Genomic DNA, 22,496 nt, shown 5'->3' with positions numbered 1-22,496 from the left:
TGAAGCACTGAACTTTCAGGAAAAAATTTCCAGCGTACAGTCTTGGTTTATAAACAGGCATTTGTTACACTGAATGTGCACTAAAATTGCATCCTTGTATCGTTGCTTAACGTTTTTGCTTGGAAATAAACATATGTTCAACTGTGTTCAGCGATAAATAGATATGAGTTAGAAGGAAATCTAATCCCCTACTTGAAAATTATACTGAAGGAACTGTATGCTTTATCTTCTATTGGTAATGTCTCTCTTAAAATAGTATCAGTATATAGAAAATCCTGAGCCTTTTCTCCACTGTGTTTTCTACCATTTTTATCACTGGTTGAACTAATTGCAGATCTCAGGTTTTCAGTGGAGTCCACCTTTATGTCTCCTGGTCATTCCTTTTTTTTTTTGATGGAGCTTTATATATTCTCCAGAGTATGTGAGGTGAAGGCTTACTTTATTGTGAACTAAAGGTTTTTTCTTTTTCCTTTTTAATCAGAAGATGCAATATATGTTTGAAGAGGAAGCAGGAAACTAATCCTTTTTGCCCAGACAGTATTTTTTTTTTACTACTACTAGATCCAACTATATCCATTTTGTATTAATTAATTTATCCATTCTGGAAAGGGCAAACATCCCTAATAGATGATAGTAATTAACAAATGTAACAAAACGTATCTCCAGCAATGTTGTCAACTAAGCTGTGTAATCTTTTCTGAACAGCAAAAGTATACACCTGAAAGATGGAAACTAGCTCATCAGTTATAGCAATAGCTGGCCAATCAGTAACTTATTAAAGCAACATAAATGACTCTAAAGTCTTAGGTAATAGAGTTTGCTTATCTGTTTAGATCTGATGGTTTTCCTTATTTTCAAGTGTGTAACATTCTGTAGAATTACAGAGAGGTAGACTGATGTTCCTCCAATTCTCTAAGCAAAGCTTAGTCACTCATCTTGCCACAAACAGTAACTCCTTCTGGGGAAGAAATAGAATCATGTTGCAAACCACAAGCCTAAGCAGTCAGGGAGAGGAAACCTTTCCTTCTCCAGCAATTCCTACAATGCTGCAAGACCTTCTGGTAGAGACAGGAGATGTAGCTCTTACGCATGGTGACAACAACCACCCTTGAGGAAGTTCTGCCAGCTCTCAGATAGGACAAACAATATTCCTCAACAGCCATTCCTCATCAAGAAGCAGGGACCCAATTTAAATACATTACGGTTAACAGTAATGTCAGTGATAACAGTTCTGTCCCACCCTACATGGATGACCATGACTGCCTAGGTCAGGCTACATCAACTTTGAGAGCAAGGTGAAAGAATAATTTCAAGCATCTGCAAGACTTATTTACAGTATTATTTAAACACGTCTGAGCTTTCATGCATGCTCATGTCTTTGAGATCAGCCAGCATCAAAGCTTTGGGTCTGGAAACTGAGTTGTTCCATTGCTGCTGCCAAGGAAGAATGATAAGAAAAAACACATTAAGTTTATTTCTCCAGAACTTGAACTGATTGACAAGAACAACCTAAACAAAGTATCTGTGGCTACACAGTTCTGGATTAAGTGTCTATGAAAGACCAAACCCCACCAAGAGATTACCACTGTAAAAGCTGGAACTATGAGCTGGGCCAAGGGAAACACCCACGTAAAAGACAAGCAACTAAGACGGGGGTTGCTGAGGAAAAGGCTTGTTTTTGTCTCTTGGATGTCATTTCCTATGAGAAAAAGCAAGAGATAGTTTTGTCCCATGAGCTCAGTGATTCTCCACCTCAACAGCTGGTACATGCAAGGTAGATTCAAGTAATGTATATGGAAAGGCATGCTCTCTTTCCTCTCTGGCAGTGCATTTAACCAGCTTTTACTTTCACTCTTGGAGCAGGATTTATTTTAGAAAAATAAAGTGTCTGTGTCAGTCTTCAGATAGGAAAAATTACATGTTAAGAACCAGCAGTTCATTGTCAAATGAACTTCAATTTCAGTTCAAAATAATTTGCAATTATATAATGCTTTCCACTTTCAGAGCAATTTCCATGTTAATTAGGGTTTTTAGCACCGTTTTTGAGTTTAAATTTAGTTTAGTATTGGTCATAAATTTGTTCTGGTTCTTTTTCTATGCAACTAGAGCAGTGGTCTTGGACAAATTTCTCCTGCCCAAGTGGTATGGTCATTTGGTGCTAACTGGTGCCTTTTGGTAGCGATTGCACAGGCTGAAGGCTGAAACAGCACCTACGCTTTAATTTTCAAACCAGCCTTCTCAAGGTTCAGGCATCTGTTGCCTCTGCTGTGCTTTCAATCATGTGCAGATGCTAAATCTCAGCCTCCTACACTACTGCAAAATAGCAATAATGAACTTGGTTTTCCTTTGTTTCACCAAAGTAGTTTCAAGACAAACAATTGAGTACTTAAATGTTTAAAATGTTATTTCCCTTTGAATTGATGTGCAGTTCCCCCCAGCAGCCACAGCGTTTTGGGAGAGGTGTCTGTAGGACAGGCTACAAGCACTTTTTCTCCAAGTCTCATGCATATTGTGGGGGTTCAGCTGAGTTAGCCACCAGTACATTAAATGTGCTGGTTTTACCTCACCCTGAGGAAGCCAATTTTTCACTTGCTCCTTTTACAGTGGAAGAAAGGGACAAGAAACCAGGAAAAAGAAAAGATACATCAATGTCACCAGTTCAGGGCTGGGTCACTCAACTCCAGAGCAAGAGCCATGCCTGCAGGTGTGATACTACAAAGTGTGTCTGCTCCCTGGGTGTGTGAAAAGCAGCTTTCTGAAAGCTCTTAGACAGCTGAAAGCTCCAATATGAACAGTGACAGCTGAAGGTACAAGAAATGTCTGAATCTTTACCTGGAGCAAATAGCAAATCTAAGACAAGGCTAAGCCCTCTTTGTGCAAGAGGTAGGGACGATGACAGGCAGAAGGTTAGTGATATGTCTCATTTAGTCTAGCCTCACACCAGAATGTTTCTGACACTGGGCTGTTTCTGTAGAGACTAAGCTACAGCAGTAAGCCCTTGGCTGCAGGAAGGAGTGACAGTAGCTCTGAAAATCAAGAAGCCTCTTGCAGTATCCATAGCACTATGCATGAGCAAGGGCACCATGGACTAGTGGCTGCACAAGTAACAAGAACTGCTTGCCTTATCATCTTTCCAGGAAGAGAGGATATATAAGCACAGGTCACCAGAGTACTAAGAAATAATCTTATTTGTGATTATATTGCCAGTCTCTGAGGGCTGCAGCTTCTGGCTCCTGAATTGCAATCCCGATTGAAAAAAGTGAAAAAACAAGTAAGGAATTACAAAAGAATGGAATAATTTTTCCTTCTTATAGTTCTTTCAAACATCAGCTCGGTAAATGACTAGCTTAGATGAAATATTAAGTAATTCCTTGTCCTTTATCCTGTTTCTTGTTTAAGAAATGCACTTTAGAGGGGAAAGATACCTAGTATAATTGATCATTATTCTTTTAAAAAAAACCCTGTTCTTTCACAATTGGTACATCATGAGTCTTTTTTTTTGGTCCTCATTGCTTGCTTCATGTTATTTCATGGCTACTCATATCCCTTAAGGGTTTTTAGAAAACATCTCTAAATCTTTCTCTGAATTGCCTGTGATAGAAAAACATGCAGATGTGCTTAATGCTCTATAGGTGCTGGATATGTATCTGTCTCTTCTTGGGTGAGCAAAGCTGGCATAGCTGGTTATATGATTCCCTAAAATCACAAACTTGGCTTGACAACAACTAGACTTCCCAGACCTTGTGCCTAGGCTTCTGGTCTGTAGAAGCTGCAGGCCACCAGCAAATTGAAATACACCTGATTCCCAACGGACCAGATTGCACAGTTTGCCTGGCCAGCCAATCAGCATGCACATAAACACCCACTGACAGAGAGTGCTCCACATTGTCTCTTGACCAGTGTGTGGTCAGGCATGAGGTCCTTGAGCTCCAGCTCCTACTGAGATATGAAGGTATTGAAGGGGAAAGCACTGAGGTGCTCCTCAAGTTCACGTGGGCCATTTAAACCCAATGTGTCTTTTGCTGCTGTATGTTGATACAGCTTTGGGTTCGCTAGTTCTCTACTGTGGCACACTGTAGCTTTTCAAGATCTTAAATTAGAAGATTTTTGCTGATGTTTGGAATACCTTTGTATGAATACTTTTTAATTATTACTCATGTGCTGCAGTTTTGGGGAAGAGCATCCGATGACCTATGTTCTTACTAGTAACCTGTTTCCAATATTAGGTGATAGAAATGCAAGATCAAGTTCTTCCTGTCATGACCCTGGCTGAGTTGGCTAGCAATGCCCACCTTTCTATATGGAGGCAGCTGCAGCAACTAAGATTGTTGTGGCAGCCATGAAGTTATCAGCTGTTCCAGCATGAACTTCACTGTGATGTAAAGGGTACTAATAGTGCTACTGATTTCAGTGCTGTCCCCCAGGTAATACATAAAGTCTGCTGTTATATGGAAAAGACCTTTGGCACTCCAGAAACTAATTTTAACAAAACAAACACTGCCAAAAGCCAGATACATTAGCTCCTACGTTATCACCAGGAAAGTACAGATTAAATAACTCTGCATCTTTGCTATCAACAAAAACATTCTCTTAGCACATTATTTTAATTGATTTCAAATTCAAAGGTTAAGGGATATGTGGGATAACTTAATCACTTTTAAATATTTGTGATCCAAATCAGAATATAAATTCTCATTAAAGAATAGGAAGGTTGTGCAGTAATTCATTCCTATGTGGCTATATTATGGATTTTTCATGTTTTCTCATTTTTCTCGTTTCTACGCTGTTTTTTCAGTAGAGGTACCAAAACTCTACCATTTAGAATGACAGTATGCCTTGTCCTCTGGTTTTATTCCATGTAATTAGGATTTCCCTTTAATACTGTTTATTTCACTACAACATCTCACTTTGTATTTTCTTCATGCAATCTGCTTTACATATGTGCCTGAATCTAACAATCTGGGTCTGGGGATTTGAAGTTTACAACCTATGAGTTAACAGACTGCAATCTTTCTCTGACACACACTAATGACCAGTTATGTTTTACTCAAGATGCTGCCTGCAATGAATAAAGACAGAAAACTTTGAAGTCTTTTGCATTTAGCTTCTTGGTGCAGTGCTACTAGGTAAAAACAGAAAATTGCTGATATATTTTTGTGTTATTACATCTATAGCCAGAACCAATGGCTCTAGTTTCTATACCAACTTGGTTTCTTAAAAATCACGTGGACTGAATAAAACAGCCTATGGTTTTCTGTCACAGGAGTTTAATTTTAAAATATTGCAACTTTTTTTTCTTCTATCTATTGTGGATTTGGAAAATGACTTGAAGAGAAGAATGTGTTGTGTGTGGATTATTTTTTTTTCTCATACAAAACCAATGCAATTTCTATCTTGAAAAATACATGAAGCCTAATGAAGGCTTTCCCCAACACCCCCCCCCCCCCCCCCCCCCCCCCAAAGTGAGGTCTGGGATGTTTGTACTGAACCAAAATAGAATCTCATTCTTATATAGCTGTTTCTACTGAGCTCTCTTCCCCTGCTTCCCTCTCTGAGAACATCACCTAGTTAGAAGTTTCAGCATGCCCTTTGTCCTCCTTTTAATAATAATGAGGAGAACAAGTAATTGATACTATGGATCTAATCCATAAAAATAAAAGTAGCAGATCAGAAATTACAGAAATGGGAGGCAAATGCAGAAAATGTACCTGTACAGTGAAGCATATTCAAAAAAGTGCCATTGGGCAAATATACTGATGACATCTTTTCTTTCAAAAGCCAGTTGATTTTTTACATGTGCAAAACCTTCAGCTTAATGATAGGTTTAAAAAAAAATAGAGAAGGGGTTTGGTTTTGGGAGTGTTTATTTTTGTTTTTTTTGTTTGTTTTTTTTTTCCCAGCCACCACCTTTGGAACAACTACAGTGCTGATGCTATGTAAGAGTCTTCATTCCCATAAATGTGCACTATGAATCTCCATTATGTTTTTTGCATTAAAACTGGGAATAGAAATATCTGAAATCTTCTGCTCAAGCCTTGGTTCAAAGTTAGGTCTCACTGGCTTAATGTCAGTTTCAATGTAAATTGAATAAATGAAAGCTTGATCAATATTTGGTTTTGATAAAGCTATAAATAGACCAACTTGAATGGCAATTTACAAATTTCATTTTATTATGATTATTCTGTAATTTTTTAACCGTTGTACCCCAGAGGGCTTTAGGATATTTTGGAAATTCTGCTGAAAATAGCAGTTCAATATAAAACCCAAACATGTAGTCTTACATTTCCTGATATGTAGACCTTAAGGAATTTCAGCAGCATTCTAGGACTTTATTACAGAAATACATCTCTTCAGATATTAGCATAATATTTCATTGGGAGCACTGTGCTATCTAGCATAAAACCAGTTGAAACAAAGGGTACTGTAGTATCCTCTATTTGCTAAAGGGATCTTGGTTCATATTTCAAGAGTAATTTATCTGATGGCAGCAAGTGTCTCCACAACAAGATTACACTGGTAGAAAAGCTATTTCTTCTTTGGAGCAAAGATTTCCATGATTGTGAGTGAGGCATTGTTAAATCTGTAGAGTTAATAAAAGATTGAACTACATTCTTAAGGAAGTATTGATAAAGAAGCAGTATTAACTGTAAGAATAGCTAAATTCCCACCGAGTTGCTCCTGTTGCTTTGGAAATTTAAGGGTTTTTTCTTATGGTGTTTCTTTTATCCTAGTCACTGTGAAAGTGATTGTCAACTCATGGCATAACCCATAGGTTTTGTATTCACCCAAGGATGTTGCAGACACTCATTTCTTCTGTTGGCAGCATAGAAACCTTGGGTCCTTATGGGAGCTGTCTAAGCACCTATCATAAAACTTAACTTGCTCTCAGGGAAAAAAATATTTATCAGCATGCTCCATGGCCATTTCTGCATCCTGTGGAGACACGAATTTTAGGCTACAAAAATTATCGGATCAAGGTTTTTCCTAAGTTTGGCAAGTTCCCTGTTCCTGTCTTTCCATTCTCTCACTGTGTTTTCCCCACTTTTTTCTCTTTCAAGATCCATTGCCTACGGCTGATCCTGTGGGAAACACAAGTGTCCAATTCTCCACAGACTGACTCTGTTCAGATCCTCCTGTGCATCATGGGGTCACACAAGTTGCAAAACCATTTAGTTACAGGCTGGACTGGGAGCTTGTCTTTCTCAGCAGCCATGAAAGAGGGGAGTATTGCCTGGTCCTGGCAGCCTTCTACCCCAGACTGACACACTAAGGTATTTTCCTCATTTGATTATACTAAGTAGTGACAAGAGCTGGAGTCAAGGACTTTGTGGTGATGTTTAAAGGAGAGGAGATTGAGGAGATTGAATGAGAGAGCATTTTAGAATAGAAATAGAGATTTATTGCACATAATCCTTAAGGAATGGTTTATTTAATCACCAGGGTTAGGAGAAATGGTTTAAAACCTGAATCATTTATATTTTTTTTTAAATTTAGTAAAGTAGTAATGTAAGTTTTGGAGTTCTCCAAGCTCTTACCTGTGTTTTCCTTTTACCAATGGTGTTCCTCTAGTTCTAGATGGGCAAGAGGAAGGTCAGTGGGCTGGAAATCACTCTGATTGCCCCATTCTGCTTGGTGGGGATCATAGGCTGTGTTCTCATTGGGCTTTTAGCATCAGGACAATCTGGAGTCAAAAGAACAAGTAAGTGGTTCCTATTGTTGCTGTAGGACCAGAGCAAAACTTCTAACTGAGAGGTGCTCAGCTCTGCTTCCTGAGAATATTGTAAAAGGTACAGAGCTTCAGAAACTGTGGTTGGCATTATTTCCATCACTGTTGGATTCAGACTTTTGAATCATAGAACCATAGAATGGTTTAGTTTGGAGGAACCATATTTCCAACCCCCTTGCCATAGGCAGCAACACCTGCTACTAGATCAGGTTGCTCAAAGCCCCATCCAGCCTGGCCTTGAATGTTTCCCAGGATGGGGCATCCACAACTTCTCTGGTCAACCTGTTCCTGGCCATCCACAACTTCTCTGGGCAACCTGTTCCAGGGCCTTGCTATACTTACAGGAAACAATTTCTTCCTAATGGTCAATACGAATTTATGCTTTAGCAGATTAAATCTATTCACCCTTGTCCTTTCCCTAATATATCTCCCTGTAAAAAATCCCTCTCCGGATTTTTTGTGGTCTTCTTTAGTTTCTGGAAGCTTCTCTAAGATCTTCCCAGAAACTTGTCTTCTTAGGGCTGAACAACCCCAGCTCTCTCAGCCTGTCTCCATAGGTGAGATGCTCCAGCCCTCAGAGCATCTTCATGGTCCTTCTCTGGACTAGCTGCAACAGCTTGGAATACTTCTTAGGTTGGTGGCTTCAGAGCTGGACACAGTACTCCAGGTGGGATATTTTGGGAGCACAGCAGAGTGAGAGAATCGCTTCCCTTGAGAATATGGAAATTCATGTGAAGAGAAAGGAAAGAGAAAACAAAATCCACAGCAACGTCCCTGCTGTCCTTTCCGAAATCAATGTTTTTACTGCTCTCAATGTTCATGTTATATTTTTACTCTCAACCAAAGTGAAGCATTGTTATTCCTTCCTGAAGATAACGTTACCTGTTGTAAATGCAAGACATAAATCACATATCTAGAAATTTATGGTCATAAGATACCTTTTGCCCCATCCCCCAAAAAGGACAATTTTTAATCTGTTTATTTTATATGTCTTTAGAATGGTTTAAGATGCAAAACACAACATTGGATGGGAAAAAAAAAAAAGCTATCAGGAAAACTATGTGGGAGCACACAACTTGTATGGAAAAAAACCTTACAACCATGAAACCCTGTATTGGTACATTAAAAAAGAAGGCGTATGCCGTCTCACAGGGGTGTGATATAAAGCACCCTGATTTACACACAATTCCATTATGTATTAATAAGTCCACTTAAACACCAGGATTGAAGCAAATAGGTTGGGGGTAGAAGTAAAAATAATTGCTAATACACAACAAACACTTTTGTGTTTTAGTAAAACTGCTCATACAGACTAATATGTGCATATTTTCTGCCTGGTTTTGTCACAAGATGAAGAGGAGTCTCCCTGAGAAAAATGTACAAGTGTGCATGTTGCAGACAGAGCAAAAAGGTGACTCCATGTATCTGAGTACATCTCAGCCTAAGACAAGATTTCTGCGTTTTGTAGTTCTCATTCCAAATACATACAGTGTTACAAAATACATGTAAAGTGACTTTCAATGGCTGGAGGAACTGAAAACCACCATTGATTCCCCTTTTGTCAGCTAAAATTGCCAAGAGGTCACCTTAAAGCTGGTCTAACAAGCCTGAAATATAATGAAGCATCTAATAAGAGGTTTAAGATATTTGTACCTGGGCTCTAATTCAAGCTGTGGTGGAAGAACAGTATATCAGAGCAAGGAGCATATGTGAGAGCAACAGCACAGTACCATTTAAGAAAAAGTAGTCTTTTCAATTTTAGTTTTCATGTATTTCCACAAGAAGCATATTGAGCTACAAGACTGGCAATATTCTAAGTCAGAACTATGTGTTAACAACGGAAATTGCTTGAATTAGCTTTTAAAGGCCTAGCAGTTCTGTTGTTTAAATATGCACAGATCACTGATACTAGAACACAAAGATTTGAAGTCCCTCATGAACATGTGGGATCTTTCACTGGATCTGCAGCCACCAATTTAAACTACAAAGTGGATGTGAAGCAGAACCCCTTTGGCATCATGGTGACTAGAGTGAGCAACGGTAGAGTGCTGTAAGTAACATTGGTGCTTTTTTTGAATAACAGAGATGTCACTGGTTTCCTCTGAAAGCCCATGTACCACACAAGTAGTGTATGCCCAAGGTGTGAGGTGCCCTTTTTCATGTGTAGTGTACCCCTCTTTGTTTGACTGATGGATGCTCTGCATGGACTCTAGCTGTTCCTTTGCAAATAAATTCTGTAATATGGAGAGCTCTGCCTGAAAGATTTAGGTCTGTCTCTTTGTTTACTTTCCCCCAGTACTAGGGAAATCTTTAGAGCTACTGTGTGCCATCATTACAGGGATTTTTGTTATCCCAAGGACTCCTTGCCAGTGCTTCAAATCTCATGGGAACATTCTTCATGGCTTCTTTAATCCTATTTGTGGCAATCATGCTGAAGCCCTGAATCTCCAAAACCAGGTTGCCCTTTGGACTTAGGATCATAGAGTCATGGAATAGTTAGTGTTGGAAAGGACCTCAAGAACCTATAGTTCCAACTTCCCTGCCATGGACAGCAACACCTAAAGCTAGACCATGTCACCCAAGGCTCTGTTCAACCTGGTCTTGAACACTGCCGAGGATGGAGCATTTGCCACTTCTTTGGTCAACCTGTTCTAGCGCCTCACCACCCTCATAGTAAAGAACTTCTTCCTTATATCTAACCTGAACTTCCTATCCTGGATTCAGCAGCAGCAGTCATTTTTCTCCTTCTTAGTAGCTGGTGCAGTGCTGTGTTTTTGACTTTCAGACTGGGAACAGCGCTGATAACATCCATGTTTTTAGCTGTTGCTAAGTAACGTTTAGTCTGACCAAGGACTTTGTGAGTCTCAGGCTCTGCCAGGGAGGAGGGGAAGCCAGGAGGAAGCAGAGACAGGACACCTGACCCAAACTAACCAAAGAGCTATTCCATACCACAGCATGTCATGTCCAGGATGTAGAACTGGGAGCAGTTACCTGGAAGGGCTAGTTCACTACTCGGTTGGGCTGTGCTACAGAACGGACTCAGTCAGAGAGCAATATGATCAGACAAAAAACCATTTATTGCAAAGCATTAACTCCTTATATACTATTGCTTACACACACCTACAGCAATTTGGCATATCATGATTGGATACTTGTCTTGAAGACCCTTAGTGACTAACATATAATTGGTTAAGCACAGGTGTGAGAACTTGACCTTGAACGCTTGCCAACAGTCCACAGTTCTCATAACTCAGTGAATTACAGCTTCTTCTTATCTTGCTTGCTTAAGCTTCCTCGGGCCTCCCACGGCCTTGCTGTATCCCTCAGAGTTATTCAGAGCTCATGTACCAAATATCCATTCTCCTGTGAGAACGCTGTCTCCACATCTCCCCCTTTTTAGTTTTACTAAAAGTTTTTTACAATTTGGTATGTCTGCCCTATCACTGCTTGAGTTGTGTAACCTAACAACCCACTACTCTAGGTAGCATTATTTCAGTAAGATTAGTCTGATTTGAAGTTACTTGAACCTTTATAACATGTGGCATACCAGTGAATCCTGCACACCATGTAACAGGATGGACTAATGGGGATTTAACAGATGTGCTCAGTATACTTGTCCGTTACCCATGGTCACACATAACAGAACAGATTTTACAAAGATTTCTGTCATTGCTGTTTCTTTATGTTGTTGAGTTCTGTGGCTTTATACATTTCTCTGGCAGTCAGTATGGTCCTGTCAATAGCTGTACACAGCTGGGCCTGCCCTTTTTCTCCTGGATGGCTCTCTGATAACAGCGGAGGCCATCCCTCACATCAAGGTCTGGCATGGCATGTGTCTCCACCACTCCACACCTGCTGAGTTGCAGCCAGCAGCGGAGCTAAAGGTTCTTATTGGTGGCAAACACAGAGGCCAACCCAGTCTTGGCCTTGACTGTGGTAGCAGGCATTTGGTCAATCTCAGTCCTTGCACCTTGTTGTCAATGCAGGGTTTCACCTACTTCATCCAGTAACAAGTCACTACTACAGCAAAGCACACACAGATTTACATTAGCAGAGTAACTATCACAGAGTGCATCAGCATGTTGAAGATGCTGATGGCAGTGAGTGACTAACCAAAGAAATTTCTTACAGTGGAGTTCTCCCACCCTCTTAATTTGTTCCATTACCTGCTTTGTAACAGTACCATCATATTAGAATCTTTCTAGCTTTTGCCTTAGCATTTTCTAGCATCTGCTACAAATTTGCATTCTCTAACATCTCTTTTACAAGTGACAAATCCATACAATACAAGGTATTGTTTCTTGTTAGCAACTGGCTAGTAAATACAGGTGGGTTTATACACAAAATCACAACCTCTAATAATAGCTACATTACAAGCACACATATTCAAGCTGTTACTTTTCAGTTGCCCCCAAGTGATGTTTTGCAATCATTCATTTCTTTCTATCTCATTCTGCTTGGGGTTTGCACGATCAGCTCCTGTAAGCTGATGCATCGAGTTCTTCCACTCATCTGTCCAGCTCATGGCAAGGCTTGACAAACTTTGCAGGCAGCCACCATGGACCTCTAGGTAGGAGGACAGAAATATACCCCCTCTCCCAGGTTATCAGTTCTTGAGAAGTAGACAGGTTAAAGTGATTCCTTAAAGCAGAAGCATTCTGATGCAAACGGAATGTGAAGCAGCTGCAGAAGTAAACTGCACAGTGTTAACTGTCAAGGAGTTTGCTCCATCATTACCCTTTTTTTAATTTTTTTTTTTTTTTTTGATCAGACAAAAAGCCATTTATTGCAAAGCATACCATCACTTACACACACCTACAGCAATTTGGCATATCATGATTGGATACTTGTCTTGAAGACCCTTAGTGACTAACATATAATTGGTTAAGCACAGGTGTGAGAAGTTGACCTCGAACGCTTGCCAACAGTCCACAGTTCTCATAACTCAGTGAATCACAGCTTCTTCTTATCTTGCTTGCTTAAGCTTCCTCGGGCCTCCCACGGCCTTGCTGTATCCCTCGGAGTTATTCAGAGCTCATGTACCAAATATCCATTCTCCTGTGGGAACACTGTCTCCACAGGGCTGGGTATCAATCAGTGCGTGGTGAGCAGTTGTATTCTCCTCCCTTGTTATTTCCCTTATCATTATTATTATCGGTGGTAGCAGTAGTGGTTTGTGTTATATCTTAGCTACTGGACTGTTCTGATCTCAACCTATGGGAATTGCATTCTTTCAGTTCTCCTCCCCATCCCTTTGGGAGCAGGGGGAGGAAGGAGGGGAGTGGGATAGAGACTGCGTGGTTCTGATTTACACCTGGGCTTAAACCACGACATTTCTCCTAAGTTTGAACCCATTATCAAGAACAACTGGTGCAAGCCCTGGTCATGTGACACTCGAAGTAAAGTATTTGATAGATTTTTACATTGACTGCTTTCTTCTCATGTAGGTTCTAAAATGGAATAAATAAAATAAAACAAACCTGCAAACCTAATGGCATAGGTCCAACACCTGTTAGGGCAAGTGTCAGGATGGACATGCTTATTAAATCAGTCCAATAATGATTACCTGTCAGAGTCATAGGCCAGTTGGATTAACAACACTTCAAGTTTAATTAATTAGCGATTACTTCTGTGCTCTCGTTAGTGTTGTTTTCTTGAATCCTCTCTAGTGATTGATTTGCAATTATAGAGCACAAAAGATGGACAGTAGTGTATGACTGATTAAACAGGTATATTGAGGGAGAATAAGAAATCTAGTCCAATAGAACCATGTTGAAACAGTGCGCTGGAGTACTGCTTACACTTTCAATAGGTTTTTGTTTAATTTGATAAAAGTGGATGCAATTTTGCCTCTAAAGAAGAAAATGACAATGCTGCTTGGCTCTGAGTTTGAGCATCTTAAAAACAGCTGATGTTAGCATGGGATAAAAGAAGCCCCTCAGAGATAAATCCTTTACACAAGATAAGGGCATTCCCTCAACTCAACCAGAAAAAGGGAGGCTTCATTGGAAGAATGGGGATCAATGTGTTATTACAGTTCCACTATGCTTTTAACAAAAAAGACTTTTCAGGCACTGTATGTTATTAGTAAAAGCTGGATGGTACTGACGAATATTCCCTGATTTCAGATTTTTGTGTTGATGTGCACTTGAAAACCAGTAGATAAACATTCACGTATTAGAGTCTTCTGTTTCTACTGATGAAGAAAATGAATACCAATATGTACTAATGCATTGCTGTGCATAGCATTCAGTACAGATGAGCACACTTCTTCAGTTAACATTCTTCTAACTCAGCAAATGATGAAAAAGTTTCCCTTAACAGGTGTCCCTTTACAAGACAAAATATGTGTCAGCAGTTACATGTTTCTGTGATCTGTGTGTCTCTCTCTCCAAAATGATTTCCAGTGCACGCATTTTTCAGTAATTCTAAGATCAGACTCTTACATCTGCATAGAGACCTTCTTAGACTTTGATCCAAGTTCTCTTACCAGTTCACACACAAGTATGTGGTGCTGCTCTGTCAGTTTCTCGCTGCATTGATAGACTGAGCACATATGGGTTAATATCAAGTGACATGCTGAATCAAACAATGATACTCATTGTCTGCTTCTTGCTTATTCTGACTTTGTATTCAGAAAATATATAGAGAAAAGATTTTTCTGTACTTTGGGAATACAAGCAATCAAATATAATTGCTATAGTCATGAATATATTTTGCTTGGACTATGGAAATTGCTAAAGCTTCTAAGCACTCACTTGAGCTAAAGCTCTGCATAAAAACATTTAAAACGTTAGATGTCTAGTACATAATCAACACGTTATGGACATTTTAGAGAAATAAATCAATGTAAAGCTTGAATGAAAGAATATTCGTTAACATTAATATTTTTTTGCCTTTTTTTATTGGAGTTGCTAAAGTAAAGTAATTGATTTATAACTAGGTTGTGAGCTTCAAATAAGCACCATTCATCACTGTTACCTCAGCTTCATAAAGGAGCAGTACATTTGCTTTACTTTGAGAGAGCACTTCAGTGTTTTATTGAAATAGGATATATACTTATAGAAACTAGGGAGAGAGACTGCATGTAATTAATTAATAATTTGTAATTTGTACCTCTTACCTTGAGAAACCTTCTAGGAGAGTTTTTTCTGAGAAGACATTGCAGTGTTTGCTTTTATGTATGGCAAGGTAAACACTGAGTGAGCTCACTGGGGACAACAGTATCAGTATTGGGCATTGTTATGAGTTGAATTGTTAAAATTAATTAGGCATCTAACAATGCAGGTAGATACTTCTGAATGTCAGCCATGGAAATAAGTATGTCCTTCAGCTGTCTTTCCTGTATTTGTGATACCTGTGTGTCCTCCCCCATTAGCTGGCAAGGAGGCACTGCACAGAAGGTCCTAGCTAAGCACAGCTGTAGGACAAGCATAAAAAATTCCTGCTTCTCAGCTGTCTCCTTTGGTAGCATGGTTGTTTCCAGCTCTGCTGGTTGAGACCCTCAGGGGCCCAACAGGACCTTGCTTCTTGTCTAAATCCAACTGCTCTGACAACTGTAATTCTATATTAGCAGCCCTCTGTGACACTGAAATAAACATATATGTACACACACACACCCCTTCTATTTCTCATGTCTTCTGGGTTTTCTACCTTTTCTGTGGATTTGTTAGATTTTTTTATTTTCTTTGCAAATTTGATAGCTGTGGAGGAATTTGACAGGAGAAACTAATTATGTGCTGTCAAGATAAAATTACTGAAGAAAGTGATGCAGAGTATGATTTGCTGTGCTGAAACATCGTGAAGCTCATTTTTGTTTTCAGGAGCAATATGTATACTAGCTCACATTTGTCTTACTATAAACAAACACTGTTGTAGAAATAATCACATTTAGTTTTTATGTCTACTAAATATTCCTCTTATAAGCTACCTCTTTTTAATAATTAGTACATTGAGGTTTGAAGATAGTTCTTATCTGAACAGCTCTATTGAGTGTAGACTCATTAAGTTAGACTAACAGAGAACAGAATCAAGTTAGACTAATTTCAAGTTGCTCAAGTTCTGTTTCTCGTTAAATTTTTCTGAGTTTTCTTTTACAGGGGAAAAAACTATTACAATAGTTGTTCAAATTTCTAAGGTTTTTGTTGCTAATAATAACAGAAGAACATTAGAAAAGAAATGAAAAAAAGCAAGTCACTCTTAGTTCCATAGATTAGACATAAAAACTATTATCTTTCAAAATTAAAAGAAATACAGATTAGATATAAAATCTAATCTATGGTGAAAGGTGATGAAAGTGCTTTTCAATTTCTATTGTTTGCTTGATGTGCGTAGATATTACCCAGAAATAGTACTGCTGTATGCAGATTTGCCTGAAGATCCATCTCATCTGCTTGCTTGTGTTACCTGTATATTTGGGGAAGCGTTTGTTTTAATGCAAAATGTTCTCATAAAAGAGACGAATGCCAGGAAGAAAAAAAACAGATCTGTAGGAAGGTGTCAGGATTTTTATTTTTATTGTTGGCTATATTTTGAGAAGTTTCAAGTTCTACCTGTGATGCATTTTTAAATACCCCTGAACAGATACCATTATTAGATTATAATCATCTTCCTTTCCCTTTTTATCTTTTAAGTCAATGGATAACTTATATGGAGTTCAAACTTTCTTCTTGTGTTTGGAAGACAACACTGGAGCCTCCTTTGGTGTTTTCCTAATGAATAGCAATGCCATGGGTAAGAAATCTTTCTCTGTAGCTCTGAACATTACAGTTAAATGTCTTGTCAAATCATCTGTGGGACTGGGATCGAAATTGAGTTGTTGTAGCTGTCCTTTTTTAAAAGATACTTTATGCAACATTTTAAAGAAAGTTATCTGCAGATATCTGATGTCAGTCATTATTGTAAGCAGTAGTATTACACATAGACATTACAAGCAGTGTGTATCTCGCAGATAACTTGAAGATTACAACTGAAACCTGATGGTTAGAAAGCCATCTGGTGCCTGTGCAGTGGACAAAATTCCTTTCCATGATTTAAATTTGTCTGAGTTTTTAACTTACTGTTAATATTGTTAATATTATTGTTAACAATGTATGCATATTAGCACCAAACAGAAAGACAAAGGTTTGGAAGAAATAGATTTATAGGCGGTGTTAGCTAATAGTTTAAATGTGTTGAATGACTCTGTCATTAAAGATGAGCAGGGGAGAACGTTCAGTTCAATACACAGTGAGCCCATAGAAGCAGGTTCCAGTGTCACAGAACTGAAAAGGCAAACAAATTACAGCTATGCACCATTGAATTTCTGTCTCTGAAATAGCACTTTTGGCAAAGTGTTTTCTGCATGGGAAAAAAAATATAATAATAATATATTTGTTTTCAGTCTCAGGATCCAGCTGGGTTTGGACCTGATTCAGTCTTTTTGAAAAGCTCCAAGTATTCCTTTCCTTTTCTTCAACATTCACTACATTTTTCTGCCCTACTAGTATGCACTCTTTATAAAGCTCACACTCAAGGAGACACAGTTTTATGGGCACTTGTGCAAGAGTGAGTTTACCCATCAGCCTTTGTGATATTCTTATTTGAATAAATAAACACACCAAATGTCGTTAGGGGCTTTCTGAAGACTGATGTAGTCTACAAAAACGCACACTGGAATGTTTATGGACAACTTAGTTCATGAATTACCATTTTGGAGTAATCAGAACCTATCTGAAATTTCTCCATCTACAACTGCAGCATAAAATCCCAGCACTACACTATTCTTGTGATCCCTTTATTTCTGTGACTAAAGACCACCTTCACGTTCTGAACCTTTGTTGTTTGGTCTTGTGACAATTCTGTTATTCAGCTTAAAGATTATAGCTCCTCTACTGTATATGCCTTTCCTGCTGAAATCACACTCCCTCTCCTTTTTAATGCTGAACAAGCTGAACCACAAAAGTAGGCTCTGCCATTCCCCCAAGGATGCCAGGAAATTTGCTCTGCTCCAGTTCTTTGTCTTGACCAGACCTGTAAAGTCTTTTGGCAAAGTGATTTGCCAAAAGGGCCTTGTTCAATAGCATTACCACAGCTCTATTGCCAGAGCAAACATGGTTTTTGCAAAAATCTCAGTGAGAAAAGAATGGACTGATATGTACTTGCCAGCAGACAAACTAGGACTCCGTTTGAGATGAGGTTATATATATCCTATTCAATAACTCACTAACACAACAGTTGCAAGGTCTGCCTTTAAACTGAGTGGTTTTATGGTTTGTTTTGTTATTTTTTTTTTTTTTCAAGAGTGGGCATGGGGCTTTCAGGATTTCAGCCTGTAGATGAATTCCTAGCAAGCTTAAGTGTTCCTTTTTCTTTTTCTTTCCCCCCTTCTTCAGTTATTATTCTGGTTTTATCACTGCTGAAATGAAAAATCTTGCACTTTGTGCTATAAAATCCAGCTCCTATTTTCCAGTCCTCCATGGAATCAAAATCATCTGGTCTGATATTCTGATTCACCTCAACTTTGTTTTATCTCTGAATTTCCATCAGAATCAACTTTTCTTGCTGATTCTCAGCTTGTCTGAGCTGCAACAAGAAAAAAGATTGTGGCTTATTCTGGAGCAGAGTCTTGTAATTTGTGACTGTTAATGCCAGTAACACATATGCCATGGAGAAAACAAAACATTTATTAACTACATAAAATGAAAGTAAGGATCTGAAAGATGCCAGCTCAAAAAGGGGGGAAATGAAGAAGACACTTTGATGCTGGTGGGTATATGATGAGCTACTGGATTTGAAGCGTTGTGACTTTGGGTTGCAGTCAACAAGCTGCTGCATTGTAAAGGGCTGATTCAGTGGCCTCCCAGCAGCTTTGCAGAAATTGTGCTTGGATTGCTCTTCCTTTCTGGATATCATTTCTTTTTCATCTTTCAGGGTGTGGTTTCAATTCAAGCATATATACCTGATGCTGTGTGGTATGAGTATGATACGGTAAGTAAATGCAGTAGGAAGCTGTGGGGAGATTTTGTAAATGGTGATGTGATGAAATAACATTTTCAGTCCTGCTTTGGTGAGAGACACCTAAAGTAAGCCCTACAGGAAGGAAATGGTAAGATAAGGGAAGAAAGGTGGTGGGTTAAGTGCATGAATCAATGCCTTTATGTGCCCATTGGCAAGTAGATATTTACATAATTTGAGCGTTTTCTAAAAGGAAGCATTAAGATAAAGCTCAGGGCATAAGAAAAAGTTCGCAGCAGAGAGTTATGCAATGTGCCCATTCTCTTTTAATTCCCTGTCAATAAGGGAGCAAAAATTTCAGTGAGAAAAGAATGGACTGATATGTACCTGCCAGCAGACAAAATGGGACTCCATTTGCGAGGAGGCTACATCTACCCTACTCAACAACCAGCTAGCACAACAGTTGCAAGGTATGACTTAAAACTGAGTGGTTTTATAGTTTTTTTTTCAAGACTGGCCTTGGGACTTTCAGGTTACAAACCAGTAGCAGCCCACTGCATTTAGCATTTTCACCTTGGAATACGGGGGTAACTGTGAGCCACACTTCACTTCCACATCTGTTTACATTACAGGTGCAGTGATTAGTTCCAGGTTTCATTGCATAGCATTTTGTAAACTTGCCATGTGTTTTAATAAATTGACATAAAAATGAAAGGCAGCCAAAGGCTAATCTAAGGTAATTCTCAAAGTATTGCAGCCCTGTTGAGCGTCACATTCTCAAAACGAACATGAAGGATGCATTCAGACTGGTTTGATATTTGTTACAGAGGTAAGATAGAAAATCTCTCTTTCAACAGCCGCAGGAATCCAATGGGACTTATAATTGCCCTGGATGACAATAATGCTGCTTCTGGGAACTTGTTCTGGGATGATGGAGAATCTACAGGTGAGCAGTTAACAATTGTGAAATAAGTTTTATTAGCAAAACATTAATGCGCACAAGTTTCAATCATCCTGCTGATTTCATGGGGCAAGAATAAGACATTGTGAATACTGAAGCACCCTATTAATACTTGAGCATTACTTTTTCAAGACTTTTAATAGGGAAGCTGTAACTGTTATTGATTTAATTTTCACTTGTTTAGGTTTCACTATGGCCTTAAATACATAAATGTTTGCTACATTAACATGCTGACTGTTAAACCATGCTGTCAAACCATATTCTGGCGTACGTAGAGATTGGTGTCAATGGGTGCAAGAATGCAAATGATTACTGTTTGGTGCTAAGGATTGGTAGAAGGTTAAAAACTAGCACTAGTTTTTATTCACCTTCTGGAATTATTTAAATTGCTTATGAAAAGAGTAGAAAATCTGTTACTTCCAAAGTATGGTGCTGAAGCCAACTGTTTTATGCCATGTGTTTTCCAAACCATAGTGGCGTATAAGCATGTGAGTAAGCTTGTATGGGATATATTTGCCATGTTACAAACCTCTCCTTTAGTAAAGAGGCCAGAGAACTTGTTTCCTCCTTGGACTCTAAATATGCAAGGCCCGTCAACATGATTTCTTGTGATCATAGACTTATTGAATAATTTGGTCTGGGAGGAACCTTAAGGATCTTCTAGGTGCAAGCACCTTCCATGGGCAGGAACCCCTACTAGACCAGGATCACAGAACCTCAAAATCATTCCTGAAAGCCACATCCATCCTGATCTTGAACACCTCAGCAGCCACAGCCTCTTGGGCCAAGCTGTGATAGATTTTTGCCACCCTCAAAGAGAAAAATTTCTTCCTAATATTTAATGTACCTTCTTCTAATTTAAAACTATTGTCCTTTATCCTATCACTTACAAAAAGTCCCTCTCCAGGTTTCTTGTTGGCCCTTAGGTACTGAAAGGCTGCTCTGTAGTCTCCCTGGAGACTTTTCTTCTCCAGGCTGAACACTACCAGCTCTCTCAGTACGTCTTTATAGGACAGGCGCTCCAGCCCTCACATCATCCTTGTGACCCTCCTAGGCACTTGCTCCAACAAGTCCATGTCATTCTTCTACTGGGGACCCCAGAGCTGAATGCGGTACTTTAGAGCAGAGTAGAAGTGCAGAATCACCACCCTCAACCTGCTGGTCATACTCCCCTTAATGCAGTCCTGTATACGGTAGGCTTTCTGGGGTGCAAGCACACACTGCCAGCTCATGTTGAGCTTCCTGTCAACAAGCACCCCCAAGTCTGTCTCCTTAGGTCTGCTTTCAATCAAGTCTCCATCCAGCCTGTATTTGCTCTTGGGATTGCCCCAACCCAGGTGCAGAGCCTTGCACTTGGCCTTGTTGAACTTCATGAGGTTAGAACAGGTCCATTGCTCAAGCTTCTTAAAGATATTAAACAGTGCAGGTCTCAACTGATCTCTGAGGAGCGCCACTTGTCAGTGGTCCTCTTGGACATTGAACTGTTGGCTGTAACTCTGAGTGTGATCCTCCAGACAATTCCTTATCCACCAAGTGGCCCATCTGACAAATCCATACAACTTTAGAGACAAGGATACCATGTGGGACAGTGTCAAATGCTTTGTACAAGTCCAGGTAGATGAGACATCAGTGGCTCTTCCTTATCCACCAATGCTGTCACCCCACACAGAAGGAAACCAAATTTGTCAAGCACAGTTTTGCCATGTTGGCTGTCAATAGTCACCCCCTTATTTTCCACATGACTCAGTGTAGATTCCAGGAGGATCTGCTCCATGATCTTGCTGTGCACCAGGGTGAGACTGAGCAGCCTGTATCCCCTGTGTCTTCCTTTTCCCCCTTTTTTAAAACAGGGGTTACAATTAGTCTCTTCCAGTCAACAAGAACTTAACTGGGATGCCATGACTGCTCAACTAGGATGGACAGTGGCTTGAATATTTCATGTGCCAGTTCCCACAGGATCTGCTGATGCATCTCATCAGGTCCCACAGTCTTGTGCACCTTCAGGTTCCTTAGATGGTTATGAACCTGATGTTCATAACATCCTGGAGGAGGCTAAAGTCTGCCCTCTGGAATTCCAGGGTACTGAGCATGCTGTGCACCATCCTCACTGCCTTAAGGATCTTAAACTCCTCTGTTTGATGTCTGTTCAGCCCAGGCTGCCCTTGAGCTTTGCATTCCCCTCCCGACCCTCCCTATTGTTGAGAACAAGGTCCAGCATTGCACCTCGCTGCATTGGCTCCTCTATCACTTAGAGAAGGCAGTTATCATGTAGAACTGGTGATGACAGCAATTACCACACCATGCATTTTTTTATTTCAAACAATTTACAACACACATTCCTTTTTTCTTACTCTAAGATTAAGGTCACTGCATAATTCAGCTGAAGTTAAAATTAAAACCAAACAAACAACACAAGGCTTTAATATGAGGTTAAATTTATGCGTGTAATACATGCATGTCTAAGGAAAGCAGAGGTCATTCTTAAGCAATGGAAAAAAACTTTTCCATTCTATATCCATAGACACATACTTCATTTTAATCTTGAGATGAAGGATATTTTGGAAAATGAGGTGTCTAAACCTAAACACTTTAGGCTGCTCTTGCAACCTTTGTCTTTTATTACACACTTTTTAGAAAAGTCAGCAAACACTTCAAAGGGCTCTTGTGAAATGATTTTTTGAAGAAGTTTTACAAAATGCTCAGGCTTGTATAAAATGATTGAAGGACTTGTATTTCACAGAATTTATTGTTTTATTTGCAACAAACCATAGCATTCAAAGCTAAGGATTTCAGTTTATGGTGAATGCCCATTCACAGTGTTGCATTTCAGGTAGACCCGAACTCCTGATTCGTGCATCAATGCCGTATCCATAG

The sequence above is a fragment of the Melopsittacus undulatus genome, chromosome 6 (assembly GCF_012275295.1).
Source record: "Melopsittacus undulatus isolate bMelUnd1 chromosome 6, bMelUnd1.mat.Z, whole genome shotgun sequence".
In the NCBI taxonomy this organism is placed as follows: Eukaryota; Metazoa; Chordata; class Aves; order Psittaciformes; family Psittaculidae; genus Melopsittacus; species Melopsittacus undulatus.
The sequence above is the reverse complement of the archived record's forward strand: the minus strand, read 5'-3'. Positions refer to the sequence as shown.